This window comes from Notothenia rossii (genome assembly GCF_949606895.1).
Source record: "Notothenia rossii genome assembly, contig: scaffold_72, whole genome shotgun sequence".
NCBI lineage: Eukaryota > Metazoa > Chordata > Actinopteri > Perciformes > Nototheniidae > Notothenia > Notothenia rossii.
In genome coordinates, this window is record NW_027639908.1 from 267321 (window position 1) to 275137 (window position 7817).

Sequence of the window (7817 nt, forward strand, 5' to 3'; positions counted from 1 at the left end):
TCCTGCTGATGTTCAGGTGTATATCAGTATGTAGTGTATCTTCTTTAAAGAGTCCTCTCCTGCTGATGTTCAGGTGTATATCAGTATGTAGTGTCTCTACTTTAAAGAGTCCTCTCCTGCTGATGTTCAGGTGTATATCAGTATGTAGTGTCTCTACTTTAAAGAGTCCTCTCCTGCTGATGTTCAGGTGTATATCAGTATGTAGTGTCTCTACTTTAAAGAGTCCTCTCCTGCTGATGTTCAGGTGTATATCAGTATTCAGAATAAACAACAACATGTAAACAAACACACACCGAGCGGGTCGTTATGGAAACCATTATCTTTTATTGTTATAGAGATTTTTTTTTTTACAAAATGTGCTATTCCCTCAAATATTTCAGAATGTTTTTCACATAATACATTTGTGCCAATTTTCAGTTTCACCGTTTTCAGACGTACAACAGACTAGCTACAGACAAATACAAAAAAAAAAAAAATCAAGTAAGTCACCTTGGCATGAGGACGCCGGTTAGAGCTGAATCCTGGTGGTCCAATAAATGAAAATCTAGTTTATGACCTGTAAGAAAAGCTTCATGTTTGTGCAGCCTATGCATGATGCGTCAGTTTGTTACACGTTAGAGTGATATAGTGCATTACGGTGAATATTAAAGGCTTACAGTGAAACGAAGGACACTGAGAGCCTGAGGTCGCTGGTGCCAAGACAACGATGCAACGCCAGATTCAATCTACATATTCAGAAAGGATAATCACAATAATCAAAACGGCCCTAACAGTGATTCGTACCATCCTTTTCCCACAATTTAAAACACACTTCAACATGTTCCAGCAGTCAGTTACACAGAGGTCCCCTCAACGGCAAACTACCCACTAGGATCCAGCGTCAGCCATCGCGTGTGCTTCCAAACCTCGCAGACGGAGGAATGAGTCACGTCATATTAATGTGGCGGGCTCCACTGAGGCTATAGTAATACTTTCTCATCATTTGTCCAATTCATTTTAGAGAAAAACAACAAGAGAACAGGAACAACGTGACCTTATTCCCCACATCAAGGATTCATTTCGTTTTTAAATGTTTGGTACGGAGGCTAACAGATGCTAACGCGCTACAACAAACCTCGTCCATCAGGAGAAGCAGCTTCAGAGAGGATTCAGATAGAAAACCCCAAAGGTTCCACATGAAGAAACAACTCCAGAACAACACGTGCAACGTTTAGAGAACCTTCAGCAGCGTTTAGAGAACCTTCAGCAGCGTTTAGAGAACGTTCAGCAACGTTTAGAGAACGTTCAGCAACGTTTAGAGAACGTTCAGCAACGTTTAGAGAACATTCAGCAGCTTGAGGAGACATGCAGCGTTTACTGAAAGCTGCTGAAACAAAGCGCTGAAGAAGCTCAAACACAACGGAGACCAGGGGACACTGTGTGCGTCACTCTTTAGTGTCCCCTGGTCTCCCAGCTGTGTGCGTCACTCTTTAGTGTCCCCTGGTCTCCGTTGTGTTTGAGCTTCTTCAGCGCTTTGTTTCTGCAGCTGTCAGCAAACGCTGCATGTCTCCTCAAGCTGCTGAATGTTCTCTAAACGTTGCTGAATGTTCTCTAAACGTTGCTGAATGTTCTCTAAGCGTTGCTGAATGTTCTCTAAACGTTGCACGTGTTGTTCTGGAGATGTTTCCTCACGAGGAACCTTGGTGGTTTTATACCTGACTCCTTCCTGAAGCTGCAGAGTTCCTCCTGAAGAGTTTTAGCCGTTGTAGCTCGTTAGCATCTTTCTTCCTCCGTAGTTCACCAAGCACCAAAACTAGGACCCGGTCCCCTCCAATCACAGACAGTAATTCAAGTCAATACAATATTTAAACCTTTGTATAACGTACAACAAAACCCAAACACTAAATAATACAATAACAAATCAAGGGGTCAAAGTGATTCAATAAATCTCTGTACTTCCTGTGGAGCGTTAGCTAGCTGCGCTGTATTGCCACGAGTCGCGTTAGGAATGAGTTTAAGTTACAATAACTGCTTAAAGTAGGGCTAGGGTGCATCGATGAAGTCCAAGGGGATGAGTTTAAGTGTCTCCTTTTGTCTCTCAAGATGATTTAAGACAGAGAAAAGCAGCATTTAAAGACATCACTCACACACATGGAGAGCCTTCAGAGAGACAGGCCTCAGATCAGTTCATAGATGGAGTTACTAAAGTCCAATGTGATGAGTCGAAAAGTCTTCTGCTGCTTCATAGGATATCAAACTGAGAGAAGCAGCATTTAAGACGCTGAAAAAGGAAATGACTTGTTTGTTAAGTGATAATGAATATATTTGTAGATGATCTCTCCTGATGTGTGACGGGGGTTAGTGACGGTGTGAGAGCAGCCTCAGGAGTCTGTAACTGCAGTGTGTGCAGCCCTAACGCAGAGAGACGTCTCACACAGCGGCTCAGAGAGGGAAGCAACATGTGGCTCAGAGAGGGAAGCAACATGTGGCTCAGAGAGGGAAGCAACATGTGGCTCAGAGAGAAGCAACATGTGGCTCAGAGAGAGAAGCAACATGTGGCTCAGAGAGAAGCAACATGTGGCTCAGAGAGGGAAGCAACATGTGGCTCAGAGAGGGAAGCAACATGTGGCTCAGAGAGAGAAGCAACATGTGGCTCAGAGAGAGAAGCAACATGTGGCTCAGAGAGGGAAGCAACATGTGGCTCAGAGAGAGAAGCAACATGTGGCTCAGAGAGAGAAGCAACATGTGGCTCAGAGAGAGAAGCAACATGTGGCTCAGAGAGGGAAGCAACATGTGGCTGCAGAGAGAGAAGCAACATGTGGCTCAGAGAGAGAAGCAACATGTGGCTCAGAGAGAGAAGCAACATGTGGCTCAGAGAGAAGCAACATGTGGCTCAGAGAGAGAAGCAACATGTGGCTCAGAGAGAGAAGCAACATGTGGCTCAGAGAGAGAAGCAACATGTGGCTCAGAGAGAAGCAACATGTGGCTCAGAGAGAGAAGCAACATGTGGCTCAGAGAGAGAAGCAACATGTGGCTCAGAGAGAGAAGCAACATGTGGCTCAGAGAGAGAAGCAACATGTGGCTCAGAGAGGGAAGCAACATGTGGCTCAGAGAGAGAAGCAACATGTGGCTCAGAGAGAGAAGCAACATGTGGCTCAGAGAGAGAAGCAACATGTGGCTCAGAGAGAGAAGCAACATGTGGCTCAGAGAGAGAAGCAACATGTGGCTCAGAGAGAGAAGCAACATGTGGCTCAGAGAGGGAAGCAACATGTGGCTCAGAGAGAGAAGCAACATGTGGCTCAGAGAGAGAAGCAACATGTGGCTCAGAGAGAGAAGCAACATGTGGCTCAGAGAGAGAAGCAACATGTGGCTCAGAGAGGGAAGCAACATGTGGCTCAGAGAGGGAAGCAACATGTGGCTCAGAGAGAGAAGCAACATGTGGCTCAGAGAGAGAAGCAACATGTGGCTCAGAGAGAGAAGCAACATGTGGCTCAGAGAGGGAAGCAACATGTGGCTCAGAGAGGGAAGCAACATGTGGCTGCAGATCCTTAGGAGTGTGTTAGGCATGATATAAGTCCTGCAGCACAGGGTGTGTTTCTACAGGCAGACTGAGCTCCAGGTGATTCCTTTAAAGAGAGGGGGGTCTTCTCTGCCTCTGAAGCCCGAGCCGAGACGCGTTGCAGCTTCAGAGACGCCTGCCGGTCAGACACACAGATTGCCCAGCAGGAGGAAAGTGATCAAACGTGAAGTAAGGCAGCTCAGAGGACAAACGCAGCTTCAGTATGATCGCCGGTGTCTCAGCTAACGCCCCGTGTTGCATTCAAGTTCTTACGGTTTAAAAGTCTATGAAACGTCTCCTGCAGACTAACCCACGTCTCATGTACCCATTGCATCATCGCTTCGTCAGAAACACGTGAGTGTTTAACGTAAATTGCATTTCTCAGATCAAGCAGCGGACTCAGTGTGAGGGCGTCTGGTATCCATGCTTTAGAGGAGATGAACACAGCTGATCTTCAAAGGCTGCCTTTAACCTCATTATGTGCTGGTTTTCATACTTTTCTAATTTCATGTTGTCTTTGTAGTCTCTGGGGGTCTCTGATTGGTCAATCTGCTTTACACGTCTTTTTATCGTTGTGAGTGTGTTGGTTGGTTCTCGTCTATTCAAAGCGTATTCATGTCTCCTCGTAGCCTTCCTGGCCGTGTGGAGTCGTCACTGTGTCTCTGATTGTTCATGTTGAGTCATTTCATGTCTTTGTGGGTGTCAGCGTTATTTTATAGGAGGCTTCTCTCTCATTCAGGGTCCACTCAAACCCAAGCGAGCTGAGAGACCAAAGAAAAGAGTTTTTAAAGCGTGTTTTCATTCAGTTCTTTGAGACTCTTCTCCATCTCTTTAACCTCTCGTTCCCCCTGGAGGCGTGAGAGCAAAACAAAGTGATCTTCTTGACTTCAAAGCAACACGGGGGGAGAGGACCAGAGGACCCTCTGAAGCTGCTTAGCCCTCGACCCCCGCAGTGTGACCAGAGGACCAGAGGACCCTCTGAAGCTGCTTAGCCCTCGACCCCCGCAGTGTGACCAGAGGACCAGAGGACCCTCTGAAGCTGCTTAGCCCTCGACCCCCGCAGTGTGACCAGAGGACCAGAGGACCCTCTGAAGCTGCTTAGCCCTCGACCCCCGCAGTGTGACCAGAGGACCACAGTGGAATAAGTTAAGGTGTGTAACATGAGCCGCTCATACTGGTGGTCAGGACTAATCATCTCCGTGTCCGTATGTACATTAAAGTGAGCGACAGTACAAGGCACACATCCCACAGCTGAGCGCCACAGAGATATGAGTAACGCACGAACAGGAAACAGTTCACGAGGCGCTGCTCTCACTGTCCAGCGTCACTTCCTGTCTCCAGACTCCGTTCCTTTCTCTTTAAAGTGTCAGAGGTGGCGCTGTTTGTTTCCCAGCATCCTCCCTGTTGTGCGGCGTGTTTCCCAGCATGCTCTCTGTCAGATGGAGTCCACGAAGCTGCCGGGGAACAGGCCCGTGCGTCCGTTCCTCTGCAGCGTTCCTTTGAACCAGCCGTCCTCTCTCTTCCGGTGGACGAACACCACGTCGCCCTCCTTCAGCTCCAGCTCCGCCTCACTCTGGGGGGGGTAGGACACCACCACCCTGTACCTGCACGCACACGCGCACACACACACACACACACACACACACACACACACACACACACACACACACACACACACACACACACACACACACACACACACACACACACACACACACACACACACACACACACACACACACACACACACACACACACACACACACACACACACACACACACACACAGTCAGAGCTCTGTGTAGTGGGGGGGAATGACAGCTACCTGAAAACTCGTGAACAATGCCCCTGTGTTGCTCAGTCAACTCCCATGATGCAATGCAGCACAGACTAAAAGGTCTCCTATCATGCAAAATGCTCTTTTTGATGTCTTCTCTCCGTCACTATGTGTCCCCAGTAGTGTTGGGTATCGTTTGAAATGTATCGATTCCGGTTCTTATCGATTCCCCAAAGAAAGAGGTCAAACGTTTAGATGACAAAAATATCTTTATTCTTTTTAAGCTTTAACTGACATTTTTACAAATAAAAAATATACATGCAATACAAATGTATTGCACAATAGCTGTGCTTTATAGCTGTCCCCGGTGTGCCCCCGGTGTGTCCCCGGTGTGTCCCCGGTGTGTCCCCGCTGTGTCCCCACTGTGTCCCCGCTGTGTCCCCGGTGTGTCCCCGGTGTGTCCCCGCTGTGTCCCCGGTGTGTCCCCGCTGTGTCCCCGGTGTGTCCCCGCTGTGTCCCCGCTGTGTCCCCGGTGTGTCCCCGCTGTGTCCCCGCTGTGTCCCCGCTGTGTCCCCGGTGTGTCCCCGCTGTGTCCCCGCTGTGTCCCCGGTGTGTCCCCGCTGTGTCCCCGCTGTGTCCCCGCTGTGTCAGGAGACTCACAAAGTGTCAGGAAATAAAACCCTCTCTTTCCCTCCGTACCCACATCTCTAAAAACGGGGGACCAACGGAGGAGGACCCAGAATCAGCACTTTAGTAACAGCTGGAAGAGAGGGGGGTGAGGCTAGAATGATCTGTTTGATATTTTGAGCAAAAAACTTCAGAGATATGTTTTTTATATATTTGTAAATATCTGAGAGCCATAATGTATGCCTAAAAATGAGGGTTGTAACGATGCATCGTGAACCGGTTAAAGATCGGTACAGTTGAGCTAAGATTAAAACCGGTTGAGCTAAAAAATAAATCGCGATTCAATTTTTTAAACGGGACAGGGCGTGAACTAATTTAGATTTGATTTGATTCGCTGGAACAGCAGTCTGGACAGAGAGAGCCCACCGGTACCGGGGGTTGGTGTTGTTAGCATCTGGTTAGCTAGCTATGCTAACGGATATAAGAGCTGTTTCTAAAACAAGGCGCAGGAGCTCAGTGAGGCAAAGGACTCTTTTTTAGACAGTTAACTATGAAGTTAAAGTTATCTCAGTCTCAAACGCCATTAATCTAAACGAGTGTTTCCGAGGCAAACCTTTATATGATCGTTTATAGGTATAAAAAAATAAGAGAATAAATGAAAAACAGGTATGAAATACTGCATGACAGTAAAGATGGATGATAGATACATAAGTACTTTATTGATCCCAATTTGAGACATGTTTTAATACAGTTTAAAAAGGGAGTGATTAGTAAAATATCCATTAAGAAAAAGAAACAGTTTCCAGTTCTGTTTCATATTCATGAGAGATGTTTCCATGGATCTCTTAGTTTGCACCAGATCGATGCTTTTCACAAAAATTAACTTTTTGTGATTTAAGATAAAAATACAGTTGCACAGTTTCAGTTGCACTTTGATGAGAACGTGTACGTTGTTTTGTGCAGTTTATATAAATACAGAAATAATTTTCAGTCATAATTTGTCCGCAGCTCATTCTGTTAAAAAAAAGAAAAACATCGTGAGAAAATCGTGAGTTGAGTGCATCGTTACATCCCTGCTATAAAGAGCATGAGAGGGACTACACAGCGAGCGTTAAACCCCTGAACAGATCTCGTACCTCTCGCAGATGATTGGCCGGCTGTCCTGGTGCTGGGAGAGGAGGGAGGAGCATGGCTGGCGGGGAGGCGGGGCGATGGGAGCTCCTCCTCTGAGGGGCCACTCCTCCTATAGGAGACCTCTGGAGGGGGGGGGTCAGGGTCCTGGATCCCAGAGGAGGGGGAGGAGCCTGTTGTTTCAGGGCCTGAAGCACCGTGGAGCCCCTCCCCTGCAGCAGCTAGCTCCGTCTCCAGCGTGGGGGAGGAGGTGGAGAGGGGCGGGGCTTCTTCTTATTGGACAGCAGCTTCAGGAGGCTCTTCTTCTCTCTCTGCAGAACAGACAGCAGGTTATTTGGGGTAAAATACTTGTCTCTCACACATCATAATTATTTTTAACATATTTTTCGTTTTAAGTGTAAATAATGCTTCAAAAATAGTAGTTTCTGCAAAAAAAGTATTAAAGTATAAAAGTATTATCAAAATATGAGAGCTGCATGATTATAAAAAATAAATAAATGGTGGTTATGAAGGAGCGTCCCCCCACCTTGCCGTCCTTGTCCAGCCTGCAGGGGGGGGCGATGTTGACGGCCAGGGGTCTCAGCACGTCTTCCTCCAGGGAGGCGGCGCTGACGTTGGGGGGGGTGAGCGAGGCGGCGGCACAGCCCATCGCTGCCGCCACCCCCCCTCGCTGCAGCACTGAGAGGGGGGGGGCTGCAGGGGGAGGAGGTAAGAGCCGGGGGGGGGCGGCTGCAGGGGGGTCGGC